The following is a 19,349-nucleotide window of genomic DNA, read 5'->3' as shown; positions in this document are numbered from 1 at the left end:
ATTATCAAAAAAAAAAAAAAGCAAGCGTTGGCAAGGTTGTGAAAAAAGGGGAACCTTGTGCACTGTTGATGAGAATGTGAATCAATGCGGCCACTCTGGAAAACAGTAGGGAGGTTCTTCTATTATGATCTAGCAATTCCACTTCTGGGTATTTGTTCAAAGAAAATGAAAACACTAACTTGAAAAGATATATACACCCCATGTTTATTCTCTATAATAGCCAAGGTACGGAAACAACCGAAATGTCCACTGATGAATGAATGGATAAAGAAAATATGGCAAGTATACACAATGGAATATTATTTAGCCATAAAAAAAGAAAGAAATCTTGCCATTTTCAACATCATGAATGGACTTTGAGGTATTATACTAAGTGAAATAAGTCAGACAAAAAAAATACAAATACCATATTATCTCACTTATATGTAGAATCTAAAAAAATTTTTTTAAATGAGCTCATGTATATAGAGAACAAATTGGTGGTTGCCTAAGGCAGGGGTAGGTGTGGGCAAAATTGGTGAAAGGGGTTAAAGGTTCAAGTTTCTAATTGTAAAATGAGTAGGTCATGAATGGGGATATAATGCACAGCATGGTTACCATGTATTGCTTATTTGAAAGTAGCACATGATGCTTTTCAAAAAAATTGTCTTCTCACAACATTATAAGTACTATTATCTATACTTAACAAATTAAAAAATGAAATAAAATGAAACTAGGAACCTAAAGTAAGAGTATAATACAAATAGCTGAACCATAAAATCAGACACAAGGTCAGAAATCTTATGCTAAATTATAAGTCATCTGATTTTAGACAAATTGATTTCTATTAGCTTCAATTTCATCTTCAGGGAAAAAGATGGATAACAATAATAACACCACCTTTGTGGGATTGCTGCAAGAAATAATAATAGCATAAGTAAGCAGAGTTTTCTACCAATTATATTATCACAGTCCACAAATTGTAAATACTCACTGGGCTTTAAGGATTTGTCTTGAAGCAAAAGTATTTAAAAGGAGAGAAATCTTCTATATGTTATAATTTAATGGTCATAAGGAAAGGTCACTCCTGCTCAAAATTTGCCATGCCATAGCTCGATTTTTCCCAATACTTAGTACTTTGTCTTCAAATATAGAAAACCTGGCCTCTGGGGCCCCTGGGTGGCTCAGTCAGTTAGGCATCGGACTCTTGGTTTTGGCTCAGGTTGTGATCTCAGGGTCGTGAGATCAAGCCCCGCGTCGGCTCCCCACTCAGCCAGTAGTCTGCTTGGGATTCTCTCTCTCCCTCTGCCCCTCCCCACTGTGTGCTCTCTCTCTCTTAAGTAAAATAAATAAATCTTAAAAAAAAAAAAGAAGAAGAAGAAAGAAAGAAAGCCTGGCTGCTAAAACACAGATGATATTTAAAGATTTAAACCAAGGGAGAAAGTGACAGGAAGAAGAAAGCTGGCAGATAGATCTTCTTTCTCTTGGATATGCTCTTCTGATGTGGTGATTCGTATAGTATCTCTTTGCAGATACCGCTCAAAATCAATCAACCGCCCTCACCACAGAGCGCTTGCCAGCTTAGTGAGGCACTTGTTCACATGTGCTTTCCCTCCCTCCTTGTCTCACTCCTTTCTCCCTCATTCCTACCTCTCTGGAATTGTACTCCACAATCCAGTTAACACATAAGTTCTTGCCTTGGGCTCTGCTGGCCAAAGAACCTGAGCAAAGACCATATTTACATTTAGCATATGTAGAATCTACAGAGAAAATATTTTGAAGTGGGACCAAAATGCACTTAAACTGTTTAGTAGGACTAGGACTATATATTTCTCAACTTTATGTTAATTATTACCTGTCTTTCCAAACCCCTACAAGTTCAGTCTTCAGTTGGGTAGAGACCTCAGGGTACTCATCTTTCTCAGTCATGGTAGGTGGGATCTTTGGAGACTAGAAAACTAGATTCTATCCTAATACCATAGAGTAAGTGTGGTTAAACATAAGGAGGATACAATTATTGATTTCCCATCCCTAATTTTCTGCTATATTAGTTAACTACTTCATTATTCACCCAGCTTCTCACACAGAAAGCATCCTTTATTCTTTTCGTTTTTCTTTTTTCTTTTTTCAAATATAAAATTCCTCGTGGAATTTTACCCCCTTAATCCACCCCCAACACAAACTCATAAATCCATATACAAATGATACTTTGACTCCAGTAACAATGTTATGATTCACTTCATTTTTTACTGCACAAGGATTTGCAAAGCAGCCAAAAGTTGGTTTTTCACCTCTTAGCCCAACACCTTCCTCAAAGCTATAAAAAGGTAGAGGTCAAAGAAGGGAAGATGTTTCTCTGGATAGTTGCTTACGTGTTATACAACATCCAGCTTGCACCACCCACACACACACAAAAGGATGAGGTGGCTTCCCTCCCCCTTCACTTTAATCTTAAGAGAGCCTGGACTGTGTCCTTGAAGGTTCTGGAGCTCAAAGATCTATACTAGACACATGCCAGAAAAAAAACAAAAGATATGACTGGCCAGCTGGCTGCCTGTCTAATAAAGAGGGCTCTACTTGGGAACTCCCATGATTTATAAAGGAAAAGGATACATGACTGTCTCTAGGGAAATCGTCCTGTAGCCATTATAAACTAACTTGGTCAGCTCTGGGGCTGGAGACCTTAATAGAGCAAAAGGATGGTTATACTGAAAACCAGAGACTGAGAGAAGAATCAAAACTGGACATCTGGGAAAAAAAGCATTATCTTTACCAGCAATTCTTAATCTTGAAAATGCATCAGAATCACCTGAGTGAGGACCTGTTAAAACCACAGCTTGCTGGGCCCCACCCTTAAAGTTTGATTCAATAGGTCTGGGGTGAGGTCTGAGCATTTGCATTTCTTTCTTTTTTTTTTTAAGATTTTATTTATTTATTTGACAGAGAGAGAAAGCACAAGTAGGCAGAGTGGCAGGCAGAGGCAGAGGGAGAAGCAGGCTCCCGGCTGAGCAGGGAGCCTGATGCGGGGCTCGATCCCAGGACTCTGGGATCATAACCTGAGCCGAAAGCAGCTGCTTAACCGACTGAGCCACCCAGGCGCCCCATGAGCATTTGCATTTCTAACAAATCTCCAGGGGATGCTAATGTCACTAGTCCAGGACAACACTTGGAGAATCACTGACCTACTTTAAAAGAAAGACTGAGATCCTCAAACACAAGGCAGGCTGCTCACCAAGACGGTGGGGGCGGGGCTGAAGAGAAGAAAGAACAAAGATAAAATCTCAGTGTTCAAAACATGTTGATTTCTTGCTCACATGAAGTCAAATCAGATGGGGTCGGATGGCTGAAGGTAATGAAAAGAGGGCCTAGTCTTCACAGTCATTAAAGGACCCAAACTGACTGACCCTTTGCCACCTTCAAGTGGCTTCCAAAGTTGTTCTGGGTGTGGCCATCCAATTAGCAGATGAGAGAAGAGATCGGAGGATCAAGCAAGACATTTTTATGGGGCAGGCCTGGATTCCTATACCCATTGCTGAGAATTTAGTCACATGACCTTATCTAGATGCAAGGGGGCTGAGGACATGTCGTCCCTGGCAGGGCAGCCACATCTCAGCAATGTATGTCCAGAGAGCAAGAATCTCCAGACGACATCTAGCGGTCTCTGCCACCAAACCCCCTTTCCATTGCAGGCTTCTAGCCTTCAGCAAGTCTGAGTTCAGCTTTAAAGGAAATGTATAGTTAATTATTAAAGTGAATGTAACTAAAAGTAACCCAAGGGCTTATCTGAGTGACCCCAAAAAAGTTATGAGACCCATTCAGGATAGGGACAAGAGGATGAGGGAGTGTGTTTGCAGGGGCCGTCATGAGGGAAAACAAAGTTGCTGTTTTAAGATCATAGAGTTCCTCTCTTTTAACATGTTACACTGCTTTTTTAGAGTAAGCAAATTTTTAAGTGAAATAAATAAATATTTCATAATTTCACATTTATATAGCTTGATATCCTTTATTTATCTCTCATTCTGAAAGCAAATGACAGATCTACTTTTCAAGGATGAAAACTTGCTATTTTTTGAGGATATCTTTAATGTGATACTGCAACTCCAAAAACAGAAACGTTCCGCACAATAGCTGCAAATACCTTGTTTTTTAAGGTGATTACACTTAATGCAGGTGCACTAGTCTGCCTGTTTGCCATAAAGTGCAATTACTGCCTGTGACATCTCATAATTCATAAGGCTGGAGAGTAAAGACATTTATGTGACTTCTAGTGATAACTCTTTGAAGGCTGCCCAAAAGCAAATTAACTGATACATGATGCTATATACTTAAAGAGTGAAAGAAAAGCGAGAAGAAAAAGAAACATCCTTCACTGTCTTTGGTTCATTGCATCAATTAGGACACACAAGGCAGCATCTTTCTTTATCATCTGGTCTCTCCTACGAGCTGAATTTTCTTTCTGTAGTTCATTCTGATCAGTTCTATCACCAGCATCCATTGCTTCCATTTTTACTCTCATCCTTTCTTCTACATGGGGCAAATCATCAGGCAAAGAAGCCAAACAATTGTGAATCATCTCAATGACTCGTTGCAGATGCTTTTGAAAGACGTAACTATTTCAACACGTTAATATTTCTGCACCTTCACTGTGATTCTCAAGGTCTCTCTCAATGTGCTACACACCTACAAAAAGCAGCTTAAGATCTTCCAGGTTTCTCTTTTCATTTTATATTCCCAGGGCTCCTTATCAAAATATCTAAGAGGTCTAAGAAACCAATATTGAGTTTTCTCAGTTCATTCTCATGACCAAACTGCATAGGATGATGCTGTTTGACGTCCCGTCTGCAGGGCAGATGCTAAGATCACCACATTGGAACTGATGCCAAACATCATGTAACTCTTTTTTATTGGAGGTGTAGGCTTGACAGTTGGGCCTTCCTGAATATTTTTATCTGTATACTCCTTGATGTGCTGCATCAGAGGGGGTGAAAGGGCATACACATGCTGTGGCTCACCTGTTGTGGAAGAGCCAGAACCCCAGATCTCTGTCTACACTGGCAACCTCATTGACCACCACCACCAACAGACTTCTGGCCTCCTCCTCCAGGAAGAAGCCACTGATGCTTTTTAAAAATTCCTTTCTTGGGGTGCCTGGGTGGCTCAGTTGGTTAAGCATCTGCCTTTGGCTGAGGTCATGATCCCAGGGTCTTGGGATCGAGTCCCACATCTGGCTCTCTGTTCAGTGGGGAGCCTGCTTCTCCCTCTCCCTCTGCCTGCTTGTGTGTACTCTCTCTCTCTCAAATAAATTTTTAAAAAAATAAATAAAAATTCCTTTCTTTTACTCACATGCCATATCCAGTCTATCAGTAAATCATGTTGGCTTTCCCTGAGGGATAATTCCCCATTTAATGCATTTTCTTCCATTTCTGCTGCTATAAACCTATACCAAACCATTATCATCTCTTGGTCTGTCACTGCAATAACTGGTCTCTCTGCTTTCATTCTTGGCCCCCACCTCCTGATTCATTCTGCGTATGGCAGTCAGACCTTAACTTAGTTAATATTGTGTTAATCCACTTTCGACAGTTGCTCATGTTTTATAGAATAAATCAAACCCCTCTTTCTTCTTTCCTTCATCTACCATGATTTCCTCCTCTAACTTAGGTCTGAGCATAGTGACCAAAGCCCACAGTAAAGCAATTTTATTGCAACTCAAACCAGTTAGGCAATTTATTCAAATTAAAGCAGAATGTTTTCTTATGGAATTCTTAATATCCAAGTGATCAAGCTTCATGAGATCAAGAATGAGAGGCAAATTTGAAAAAGTTTATTAAAAATGTTAGCCATTAAATTTTTAAATAAGCACATTTTAAAGTAATTGAATTATTAAGTTTGAATTATTCTAATAATTTCAATAATTATTTTAATTACTAACAAGATAACAATATGTATCAGGGCAGATAGTGTTGGGAATAAGAAAGTGATATGTGCTGAAGAGTGGACAGTGCATTCTCCCAAAATATCATTTTCTCAGTATATCTTTGCCTACTTTCTGGCCTTTCCCCTTTTTCTCTTTAGTTCATTTTCCTCAAATGTTCTTCCTTTTCTTTGTTCCTTGATGACACTATTGTGACAAAAGAGTCTCAAGTTTTTGTGTCCAAATTTATTCACTCCACCAATATTTGTGGTTTCCTTACTCTGTGCCAAGCACCAGTTTAAGAGCTGAGATTGCTGCAGGGCCCATGTGGTTTATAAGTAATCTTTTGAATGATGTCAGGCACATACTGACCACTATATTCATCAATTCATTCGTGGATTAATTTGGTAATAACTGCTGATTATAGAAATCTCTTTAACCTTAAAAAATAATTACTAACGCAGCATTTAAAGAGATTTATGACCATGAAAGAAGCTTAATAAATCGTGTTGTTATTACCAAGCATCAACTCTTATTGGCATTTAGGTGATCTTCAGAACTGGAGACTTCAAATGAAAGTGAGTAGTAATTTATGATCACAGGGAACGGGGCACCACTAGGTAGGAGGCTTATAGTCTTACGGTCAGGGACACCATAAGTTTACATAGAAAAACAGATGGCATACAGCTGTTGGGTTCATGCCCATAGGAGAGGCAAATGAGTGTCAGATCAAACTCATCCTGGTCTTCTACCCTCTCCTTTATCCCCCCCATCTATCTATCTTTATCTCTATGTCTATGTAATTCTACCTCTGATTTTTCCCCTGTCAGCCCAAGGAAAAGCTTGGAATTATTATCAACTCACCTAGATATCTTCTTGTTTACTATTCTTTTTATTTTATTGCTTTTTAACTTTAGGCAATTAACAGGCAATTTACAAAAAAATGATAAAGACTAAAGAAACAGTAGAGCAAATTCCTACTCTCAAGATATTTTTTTTTCACTTTCTTCTAGGCTTTTTTGCCCTCAATTTCTCTTTTCTTCCAATAATGCAAATCGTCTGGCTGCAACTTTCTCGTCAAAGCACTACACAAGAGTGAAAATAAACAAATAGCACACATTGCTTAAAGATTGCAAGCCTCAACTCCAGATGTAAAATTTGGCATCCAGACTGAGGTAAATTCAACCGTTGGAAGCAATCATGTTTTAAACTTCTTTGTATATCATATTAGGGAGTGAGGATTTTATAATTTTTTCTAGAAAGAACTCAAAGGAAGATGGACGTCAGGAGTCTCCCAGTTTTGCACAGAATCAAATTCTCTTAAGAATAAGGAACACAGGTATGTCACTTAACTCCCTTGTGCCTCAGTGCTTTCATACTTAAATAAAAGAGTTTGGACTTCATGATTAATATAATTATCACATGTTGGGGAAGAAAATTATCCTTATACCCTCCAGGTTCTTCTGGCTAGTCTAAGAATTGACATGAGACAGATTAACAGGAATAAAAAACAAATTTAATTATGTGTGCACAGAGCCCCAATAATGAAATTGAGATTTATGGAAATGAACAAGGCATGAAGTTTTTATACATTTTAGACAAAGAAACAATAAATCTGTGAGAAATTGGCAGAACAAAGATAACTTATGCTTGGGAGCTGCGATCAGTAAAAACATCTAATGAACATTTGAGCTGCAGTAATAAATTAATACAAGTATGTGGTTTGTTAATACAGCCTTCTCAGCTCTGAATTCCAGATCTGTGGTAATAAGGATATCTCTTTATCTCCTGGTACAGGAATAGTTCCTTTGACATGGGAGATTTATCTCCTGCTTTCGGAAGACAAAGAGGCTGGCAGAGTGTTCTTCTTGCACTGGCTGTTTCTTAAGTATCTTTTATTTATTTATTTTTTAAGATTTTATTCATTTATTTGGCAGAGACAGCAAGAGAGGGAACACAAGCAGGGGGAGTGGGAGAGAGAGAAGCAGGCTTCCCGCCAAGCAGGGAGCACGATGTGGGGCTCGATCCCAGGACCCTGGGATCATGACCTGAGCCGAAGGCAGATGCTTAACGACTGAACCACCCAGGGGCCCCTCTTAAGTATCTTTTAATTCAAAATAGTCAATATGCCCAAATGGGACATTTTGGGGCTGCTTGCCCTTGGTCCCAACATATGTGATGCTCTTGTCATCTACTAAGATGAAAACTGACTCTAAGCAACATGGCCCAGAACAACCTTAAAACAATAGCCAACCCTGAACAAAATTATAAAAAAAGAGCTATTTATATGTAGTTTTTCTTTTTACATCAGTAGTCTCTGTATCCTTTCAACTGTATATAAATCAGTCCCTCTGATCTCTATTAGGGGTTTTGTACTGTGAGAGACAAAACATAAAACCTCTCTACAGTGTAACCTAATATTCTCAATAAAGAATCTAATAATCCTCATTCGCACTCACATTTTTGGTACTGTGTTCTCTCTACATTTTACATTTATCTGCATTTTATTTCATCCTTCCCTCCTCCTCTCTTCATATCACTAAACATTAATTCAACCAATGCTATAGGTCAGACAGTATGGTCTGTGCTGTGGACACAAGGAGAAATGAAATCTAGTTCCTGCCCTGGTGTTGTTCATGTCCTATAAGAAAGACAGTGTTTATTGTCAGTTAATGATATTAAAATGTGAAATGTAAACAGCGGGGGGGTGTGCTTAGAAACAGAGAGAAAGATGACTAACTTTATCTAGGAGTTCTGGAGAGGTTTCACAAAGAAAACCATATTTAATAGTGAAGGGTGTGAGAGCGGTTGTTTACCAAAGAAAGATAGTGTTCTAGGGAGTGAAAGAAGCATTGCCATCAGGGATAAATAAAACAGACACTGACGGGGTTAAAACAAAGGTTTTGATACAGTGCTGCCAAAGGGACTCCCCACTGGTCTCCTGATGTCAAAGGGCCCCAAATAAATAAGCTCTATTTATCCCTGTTGGAAGAAATTTTAAAAGTTGGAAGGTGGAAATTACTATAAGAAACTTGACCAATAATCACTTGGAGCAGTGAATAGGCAGATTGACTAAGTTAAAGGTTGATAAAAAGGCCGGAGTCACTTGGCTCAACCCCACGCTGGGGACTCAAAGCCTTTTGCACAAGATAGGTAAAATGGTCAAATGGGGTGGAGAAGAGAAGTTTCCAGGATTCCTTGATATAGGAGTCCCATGAATTGTGGTCCAAAAGCCCATTGGTGAAGCCCTGACCAGGACTACAATTAGACTGAGAGAACATAAGAATATAATGATTGATAGGATTATGAAAATTGGAATGTTTAACAAACTTTATTTTTTTTTTTTTAAAGATTTTATTTATTTATTTGACAGAGAGAGACACAGTGAGAGAGGGAACACCAGCAGGAGAGGGAGAAGCAGGCTTCCTGCCCAGCAGGAAGCCCGATGTGGGGCTTGATCCCAGGACCCCGGGATCATGACCTGAGCCAAAGGCAGATGCTTAACGACTGAGCCACCCAGGTGCCCCTAACAAACTTTATATAAAGAAGTTGTGTCTCCTTTAGCTGAATGTCTTATGGGAATGGATATTATGTCATAGGGGCAACAGTTCCCTGACCTAGTATGGTAAAACCAAAACCTGTTGAAGTCCTAAAGGAGACTGTAGCTAGGGATGTAAGTTGATGAAACTAAGGTAAAAGTTTGTAGGAGAATTGACATATTTGAACTGGCTTTATGTGAAGCGGTTGTGTATCTTTTACCTGAATAGATTATGGGGATAGACATTGTTTCTGATTGGAGAATATTTCCCCCATCAAGTATTGTAAAACAGAAGGCATGTAAATCAGCCCCTCAAGCGATGTTTACTGGACATGCTAAATGAGAATTAGGAAGATTATGCAAGCCCACACAGTGTGGAATCATAGCTGGAGCAAGGGTGGAGACAAATTCTCTGTGTAATAGCTTATGTGGAGCCTAGACTGCAGTTTAGAACAAAGGCCCATGAGCACCTTCCAGCGATGGTCACTGGGGCTTGAGGTTGAGAATTTCCACTTGAATGGCACTTACTACCTTGCTACCCCAGACTGAAGAACATAAAGTGATTTTGAAACCTGAATCAAGTTGATGATGTCAGAGAAACCTCTAGTGGGCATGGTGGTATCCAGTATCCTGTGTGAGGAGCTGCTGGATTCCATGGTCCCTTAGGCAATGTCTACAAAGAGCTCCTGACTGACTGACAGAGCTGCTTGGTTTGTGGATGGCAGTTCCAAAGTGAATGAACAACAGCATCCTGTTTATAAATCCACCACTCTGATCGAAAAAGATAAGAGAGATCAGCTTGATGATCCTAGCAGTGAAATCCTTGGTTTTCCTAGCAGTGATGGAAGAACTGAACAGTGGGAAAAGTCTGTTTGGGTTTTTACTGACTCATAGGCAGTGGTCAATGGCTTGGCCACGTGGCCAGGCAGAGACTCAATGGAAACCTGGCATTTTAAAGGGATGACCTTATGGAGCATGGCTCTGTGGAAATCAGAGGGCTGCATTTTCACAGGACACGTTGATGCTCATTAGAAGAAGTACTTTCTAAGTCTGGAAAGTGACTAGAATTGACAGCAGACATCCCATGCGCTCCCCTGAGGTGGCCACGTGGGTCCATGAAATAAGTGAACATGGGGGTAAGGCAGTAGGGCAGAGATGGGCTGAATCTAGTCACAGTCCTATTGCACCTCGAGGCACCAAATGCCACGAAGAACTGTTCTGTCTGCCAACAAGGGAGACAGAGACTGCGGTGGGCTGTGACAGATTCCCTTGTGGGAAGGCCCTGATCACAGCTAGCGTTACCGGTAGCCTTGGGGCTACAAATGAGTTTTGACAGGAATAGACACTGACTCAGTGTCCATGAAATCCAACAATGGGCAGAGAGATATCCCCTCAGAGGTGTAAATAGAGAATTGGAATGAGCAAATAAAACACTGGTTGCCTAAAACAAGAGATACAAGCAAAGGGCTGGTTTTCACAAGTGTGTGCTCCCTAAAGAGTGCCCCACCACCCAAGAGGGGAGGGGGTGGGGGAATGGGTTAGCCTGGTGATGGGTATTGAGGAGGGCAAGTATTGAATGGAGCACTGGGTGTTATACGCAAACAATGAATCATGGAACACTACATCAAGAACTAATGATGTATTGTATGGTGATTAACATAACATAATAAAATTAAATTTAAAAGAAGAGAGTGCCCCACTAGATTTCTGTTTTTTTCTGGTGGATCTGAAGAGGAAGTGGTGAAGAATGTTAGCATGACAATGCAAATCTTGCCAAAGGGGGAGGACTCTGGTATAACAACTATACTCTTAAAATTATCTTCCCCACATCACCTCAACCTTCTCCCCACCCCTGCCCTGATGTAGTGGTCACAGGACCAGGGCTGCAACCACAGTGCTGGAAATAGGAATGATTCATAAGGAAGAAACGAATATGTGGGTTATGTAATGAGGGAAATTCAATATTACACTATTGTCCCTTAACTCGTTATACCAGATGCCTGAAATGGTAAGCCGTATCATTACTGAGACCACTTTTGCTTTTGGAAGCTGACAAGATCGAATGGAAGCCTGCAAACCTGAGTGGGCCTGCCCTGCGCAGCATTTTCATATGATATGATGATGAACTGGAATAGTTATTAATGACTGAATGAGATTCTAGTAATGTGCCAGTATCTTTTAACTTTTATGACTGTTTTGCTATAAGGGATCTTTTCTCAAAGACAAGGGGGTGACATGTGGTATTATGCCTCCTAAAACCCTTGGAATTTCCTAAGTGATGAGAGACATCAATGTATCTTGTTACATAAATGAGGTGACTTTTGGACTGCCCCTAAGAATAGGGGCTGGCTGCCAGTGGAGTCATGTGATTAGAGGGTAGAAATTTGCAGTCTCGCCCCCAACCTCCAGGAGGGGACAGAGGCTAGTGAATGGTCATTGATTTAATCAACCATCCCTATATAACAAAGTCTCCATAGAACCCTAAAGGGACAGGGTTCCGAGAGCTTCTAGGTTGTTAAGCATGTGGCACACACAGAGAAGCTTGGAAGCTCCCTGTCCTCTCCCCATATGTTACCCTATGCAGCTCTTCCATATGGCTGTTCCTGACTTATATGTCCTTTTATAATAAACCCATGATTTAGGTGAGTAAAATATTTCTCTGAATTCTGTGAGCTTCTCTAGCATATTAATTGGATCCAAGGAGGGAGTCCTTGGAGCCTTCAATGTATAACTGGTGGTCAGAAACAGGTGATAACCTGGGCTTGTGATCAGCATCCGAAGTGAAAGGTGGTCAGTCTAATGGCACTGAGCCCTTAATCTGTAGACTCTGGTGCTAGTTCCTCTAGACAGTAACAGAAGTGAATTGAATTGTAGGACACCAGCTGGAATTCAAGAATTGCCTATTGGTGTGAAAAACCCACCACATATTGGAATCGGGTGTAGAATACAAACTTGCTCAAATATTGGTCACCTCACCAGATTTTCCCCAATATCTCTTCTCCCAACCCCACCAATCGCTCTCTCTCTCTCTCTCTCTCAAGCTCTCTCCCTCTCTCTCCCTCCTTCTCCCCACAACACACACACGCACGCACGTGTGCACGCACACATGTAAACACACTTACCCACTTGCTATTACTATTATTGCTAAAATAATATGATAAAATGTTTTGTTTGTTGTCTTTCCCACCAAAGTACCATGAGGAGAGCATCTCTGTCTTATTTCATATTGTATCCCTAGATCCTTGGCTTATAAGCAATTTTTGAAAGAATGAATGAGGGAATGAATGAGTGAATACATTTATTGCATTTTAACTTCAAAGCTTCTCCGTCCATGACTTTCTAAAGACCATGGAAGAAGTAGGTTTATATTTGCACGATAACTAACAAAAATAGTTCTCTCCTCATTTTGCCTTTTTTTTTTTTAAAGATTTTTTATTTATTTATCTGACAGAGAGAGACACAGCGAGAGAGGGAACACAAGCAGGGGGAGTGGGAGAGGGAGAAGCAGGCTCCCCGCAGAGCAGGGAGCCCGATGCGGGACTCGATGCGGGACTCGATCCCAGGACCCTGGGATCATGACCCGAGCCGAAGGCAGTCGCCTAACCAGCTGAGCCACCCAGGCGCCCACCTCATTTTGCCTTTAAGTTGCCTTTAGATAAGTTCAATAACAAGCCTCAGCTTTAGTAAATATGAACTGAAATACAGGACATGTGCATATACTCCTATGATAAAATAATTAAATACAAGTGCACAGAAAAATGGAATGGAAGTCTCACTAGCTTTTTTATTATGCATCTTCTCAATCAATACATCCTAAAGCTACCAGATTGTATATAGTTTGGTGAATATTTAATACTAAGGACAGATCCTCACACAGAATGGTGGTAAACAACTAATGATTTGTATTTTTAGATACCATGCAGTGAAGTCATATGAATAAACAATAAGCAGCTAAATTATTGTTCAACTGTCACCCATCCACATGATTTTTGTTTGTTTTTGTTTCAACATTAATGTAGCTGAAAATGCCACACTGACCAATTTTTGGTTCAGTTGTTTGTTTCCAATCAAAACAGTCACAGCACCCATATATGAATGAATTAATAAAAATGGATCCCAGTTTCCATTATCCATTGATATATCAATCCAATATTAATTCTGGATCTCCAAAGCAGATTAATATATATTACAACTGGAATCATACAGTATTGGTCCTTTTGTATCTGGTTTATTTCACTAAGCATTATGTGCTCAAGGTTCATCCATGCTGTAGCATCTATCAGAATTTTATTCTTTCTTAAGGTAATATTCATTTTGTTTATCCATTCATCCATGAGTGGATATTTGGTTGTTTCTACTTTTTGGTACTGTGAATAATGCTGCTATGAACATTAATATGCAAATATTTGTTCTAGTCACTGCTTTCATTTCATTGGGGTTTATATCCAGAAGTGGAATTCCTGGATTGTGTGATAACAGTATATTTAGCCTCTTAATTTTCAACTTAAATTGGAGATAACTGTAGATCTTCCATGGTCAAGAAAGGGTCATTTCATGAATATCCATTTACTAGGCATAAGTCTCACAAATGGACTTTTAAAATATTCACAAATAGTACATATAAGAACAGTCTCTTCTTTATACGCTGTCTGTGTTCATGGTCTGATTTTTATCTGACTTATAAATTATTTAGGAACATTTCACTTTTCCACATCACTCTTCTATTTTTTTCCCCAAATACTTGACTCTCCCTTTAATAGCAGCTACAAGCCAAACACAGATTTGCTCCAAATCCGAAAAAGCTTTCCATTAGGTTGATATTCCCATTTGCCTACATAATGGTACAGAGGATGATATAGATCTATTTTTCTGAGACAATACCATCTATCGTTTTATTAATGATGATTTAGTTACATTGCAACTGAAGAGTCTGTCATCAATGTATTAATGAACTGAAAACAATTTCTTTATTTCTCGGTCTAAATATTAAAGACTAAGTTTATGTGTTTACTTATTTGTATAACAAGTGAATTTTGTTATAGGACTAGAAATTAGATAATGAGTCAAGTTATACTTTAAGGCACAGAATTTTTCAAAGTTAGAAGTTATTCCCGAGCTAGATAAGGTACATTAAGGTTTTTAAATATTTTTACTTGGCTTCAAGATTTAAATTCCAGGTATTTTATCTTTTCCACTAATGAGAAATAAAAAATCATTTTGAGCTACAGTTTGCAAAGATTTTAACTTATATCCCTTCTTATCTCTATAACCTATCAATATTTTAAAATAATGTTTTTAGTTTTTTTATTACTGTAAAAATGCATAGTAGTCTTAGAAACTTTGGAAAATAGAAAAATATAGGAATCATATTTATAATTATACTTTATATTGTATAATATATACCAGTTATATTATAATTATAATTTACAATCATATAATTATATATGGTATAATTGTAATTATAATTATATATATGATCTATATATACAGTTTTAGAGTGCCCCAAAGCTATCAAGGAGGAATAAACCTCCCAAAGGAAAACAATCCTTATGGGTGAAAAGTCAATAAAAGGAACATTGTTTTAGATTAATTTAATGCCCATGAGTCTCCTTTTTTATGCTATATATTTGTAAACTTCCTCATTTCTTCCTGCCGCCTGCCTTTATCCATTGGCTCCCTCATAAAAAGTAGTCACCATAAGCCACAATATTATTTAAAAACTATGTTTATTGTGGGGGTGCCTGCATGGCTCAGTCTATTGAGTGTCTGACTCTCAGTTTCATCTCAGGTCATGATCTCATGGGTTGTGGGATTGAGCCCCTGCATTGGGCTCCGTGCTCAATGGATTCTCTCCCTCTGTACCTCCCCCTGCTCATGCTCTCTCTCTTTCTTAAATAAATAAATAAATAAATCTTAAAAAAAAAACCCTATATTTATCGTGCTCAATGGATTCTCTCCCTCTGTACCTCCCCCTGCTCATGCTCTCTTTCTTAAATAAATAAATAAATCTTAAAAAAAAAAAAAACCTATATTTATCATGTATATTCAACATCGAACATCTTTTATTAAGCTGGCTGGCTAGTTCCTGATGGGCAGAAGTATAGGGGCTGTAAACTAGAGGCTGGTATCAGAAGACCTTCAGTGCAATCATTTTCTGTTGATCAGTGTGTTGTATCATCTCCATAGCAGCAGCATTTACATTCACTGATCTGAAAAAGAATCAAAATACAGCAGAGCCAAGAATCTAAAAGTCATGGACAGTTAAGAGCTTCAGACCACAAATGGTCTTAATAAATGGGTCAAGTAGTTCCTGGAAGGCCAGGTGTTAAGTGAGCTAATCTTTAAAGCTGGGAGCTGACATAAAAAAATAAAATCATATAAGGACATTTAATCTGAAGCTTCCTTTTAGTAGATGAGAAGTTGGGTTTGCATCGGATCAGAGGGTCACAGTCTTAGGCTGATGGTATGGCATGATGAGGCAGAAGGCATTCATTGGAAATAAAGAGATTGCCTTAGCCAAAAGAATAATCCAATGCCAGTTTGATAAGGACTTCCCAAAAAATTCAAACATGAACAGAAATTGCCAAGTTATTACACCCAGACAACACCTGCTGGTACAACTTTTCCCACATGAAAAATAGTTGAGAAAAAAAAAATGTTGAATTCAAAAAACTGTTAGAAATGTTGATAAGTAGCCACTTAATTTCTTGGTTAGCTTAAAGTGACTTTTTCCCTCTAGAATTGTGTGTGTTTGTAGATAAACAATCTCATGATTCAGACTTGTAAAAATGCCCCAAATCCAGTGATAGATCCAAAAACCCATTGCACTTTGGTCAGGGTATTCTAATGTGAATGTGCATTTCCTAGATACATTCTTGAATTTATTAAGGAGGAGCAATATCACATGTTCCAGCTTTACTGTCAATATATAAGAAGTCTTCAGTAAATGTTTTGAATGAATAGTGAGATTAAAGAAGGGTATAAAGAGAACTTTTACATCAACATGGATGGGACTGGAGGAGATTATGCTAAGTGAAATAAGTCAAGCAGAGAAAGTCAATTATCATATGGTTTCACTTATTTGTGGAATGTAAGGAATAGCATGGAGGACATTAGGAGAAGGAAGGGAAAATTGAGGGGGGGGATTGGAGGGACAGATGAGCCATGAGAAACTATGGACTCTGAGAAACAAACAGGGTTTTAGAGGGGAGGGGGGAGGGGGGATTGGTTAGCCCAGTGATGGGTATCAAGGAGGGCACGTACTGCATGGAGCACTGGGTGTTACACGAAAACAATAGATCGTGGATCACCACATCAAGAACCAATGATGTATGGTGACTAACATAACATAATAAAATTTAAAAAAAAATAAAAATAAAATAGGAGGGTATAAAGAGGATGTGGAAACATCAAGTTTCTTAGTTGCAAACTACAGAAATTAAATCTTTTTTAAGGAGAAAATGGGATTCATTGGAAGAGTACTGAGCAGCTCACAAAACTAACTGAAGGCTGGAGACTAAAGGTCAGAAAACAAGCCCCACCAAGGCAAGCTGATTCACAGGCAGAGGACAGCACAGGAACATTCTAGTTTATTCTAGTTAAAAAGCCACCATTTTTGCTCTTCACAACCAGCCCCCAGGGTGTCAATTCCTGTGCATTTTGCATAACTGTTGCCAAATTATCTAATTCCAGATATGAGGATCCAATTGACAAAGCCCAGGCCACAGGCTTAAACTGCCCAAGTGGGTTGGGGAGAATCGGAAATATCCATCCTAACTTGAGTTTCCACAGAGGGAAGCAATAGTTAATAAGAGCAATAGTTACATTTATTGTGCCCATATTATGTCCTAGGCTTTGTTCTTCTTTTTTTTTTTTTTTTTTTTTAGAGAGGGAGGTAGGGAGAGGGGCAGAGGAAGAGGGAGAGAGAATCTTAAGCAGACTCCACACAGAGCATGGAGCCTGACGCAGAGCTCAATCTCACAACCCCGAGATCATGGCATGAGGGGAAACCAAGAGTTGGACACTTAACCGACTGAGCCACCTGGATGCCCCCCAGGCTTTGTTCTAAGTCTTTCATATGCACTACTTTTAGAACCCTCACTATAACTTCATTATGACTCTATGAAGTAATTATTAATCCACATTTTCCAGAGAACAAAACCAGTCACAGAATTAGACTTAACCCAAGTTCACATACAAAGTAAACATTGCAGCTGGGATAAGAAGCCAGGCAGGCTGGATTCAAGGCCTGAGGTACTGGGAACTGATCTATATACTACACTCTCCGAAAGGCTTTCAAGCATCTCCTTTCCTAGCTGGTTATAATGCTGAAGTTTCAGAGTATAGTTTTTATCCTTAGACTTGTAATCTTTTAATAAGAATCTTTAGTGATCCTCTGTTAAAATATCAAAACATGGTTCGTCTATACTATGAAATATTTTTTACCATCTTAAGAAATAAAGAGTTAAGAGAAAATAGTCAATGGTATTGTAACAGTTGTGTGGTGACAGATGGGAGCTACACTTGGGGTGAGCACCACATAACATATAGAGTTGTTTAATCACTATGTTGTACACCTGAAACTAAGGTACCATTGTGTGTCTACTATGGTTCAATTTAAAAAAAAATAATAAAAATAAATTTTTAAAAAAGAGGTAAAACTCATACTCCAGGACATATGGTTAAGTTTTTAATAAAGTATATTATATTGTGATGCTGACATTTAAAAAATAAGATATGTGTATATAAAAACATAAATGTATAGAAGGAGACCAGAAAGATGAACACCAAACTATTGATATGGGAGTGGAAGTGAATCGGTAGATGCTCATTTTTATTTTATGGGGTTCCATGTGGTATGAATCATTTTTAAAAGGACAAATTTGTTTATAGCTTTTATAATTTAGAAACTAAAAATGAACATAAATATACATACATATGCATATATACATATACAATTGTTTATATTTCTATGAAGGCGAGCATTTTTTCTAGGATGTGAGTAATACCTGAGAGAGTAAGTAGCAGAGAACCAAAATTGGTTAGCCAAAGAAAAAGAACAACAGTTTCAGAGTCAGACAGACTTGCATTTTAATTTGGGTCCTGGAATTTTCTAAATGATATAAGACTTCAGGGCACCTGGGTGGCTCAGTTGGTTAAGCGACTGCCTTCGGCTCAGGTCATGATCCTGGAGTCCCGGGATCGAGTCCCGCATCGGGCTCCCTGCTCGGCAGGGAGTCTGCTTCTCCCTCTGACCCTCCTCCCTCTCATGCTCTCTGTCTCTCATTCTCTCTGTCTCAAATAAAAAAAAAAATAATAAAATAAAATAAAATAAATGATATAAGACTTTGGAAGTCATTTCGTTTCTTGGTTTTCCTATTTGTGTACAATGATAATAAGAAACAAACTTACCTTGCTGGACTGTTTTTAAGGATTATAATTAGCATGTGTAGAGAGCCTGGCAAGTATCAGGTACCAGTAGATGTTAAAAAGGGCATCAAATACTTGCTCTAAAGATGCATTAGTGCCTAAAGCTCAGCAAGCTGACGCACATTGATAAAATGTGGTGGGGAAGGAGACCAAGTTCTGGAAGGAAAAAAAAATTAAAGGCCTGTTTTATTTTCCAGGAAGACCTTCGGTTCCAACCTTATCTTTGAAAAACAGCTTGCTCAAGACCATGCCTGCTCTACATGACTTCCCTTTCATTTGAGCTGTGCACTCTCTCGGGCCCAACGGCCAACATACTACTGGGGTGGGATCTCCCTGGAACCCAGATCCAAGTTTCTGTCCCCTGCCCTCCCCCTCTACTATCTCCTCTTTCTGTTTTATTCCTTATTTTAGTTTTGTACAAGGCGATAGCAGTTACTGCACTCATTTTATTAGTAAGTTTAGGAAAATATATTTGGGATATAATCTTTT

General features: G+C 38.8%; 1 pseudogene; it reads right to left on the bottom strand.

Moving 5' to 3' along the window:
* Positions 1-4,345: 4,345 nt before the first annotated feature.
* On the bottom strand, positions 4,346-5,503 carry LOC123837309 (mediator of RNA polymerase II transcription subunit 7-like; annotated as a pseudogene).
* Between the last annotated feature and the right edge of the window lie 13,846 nt (positions 5,504-19,349).

Source organism: Mirounga angustirostris, unplaced genomic scaffold (genome assembly GCF_029215605.1).
Source record: "Mirounga angustirostris isolate CCGP_5_RB_7025 unplaced genomic scaffold, mMirAng1.0.hap1 SCAF_8, whole genome shotgun sequence".
In the NCBI taxonomy this organism is placed as follows: domain Eukaryota; kingdom Metazoa; phylum Chordata; class Mammalia; order Carnivora; family Phocidae; genus Mirounga; species Mirounga angustirostris.
The sequence above is the reverse complement of the archived record's forward strand: the minus strand, read 5'-3'. Positions and strand labels throughout refer to the sequence as shown.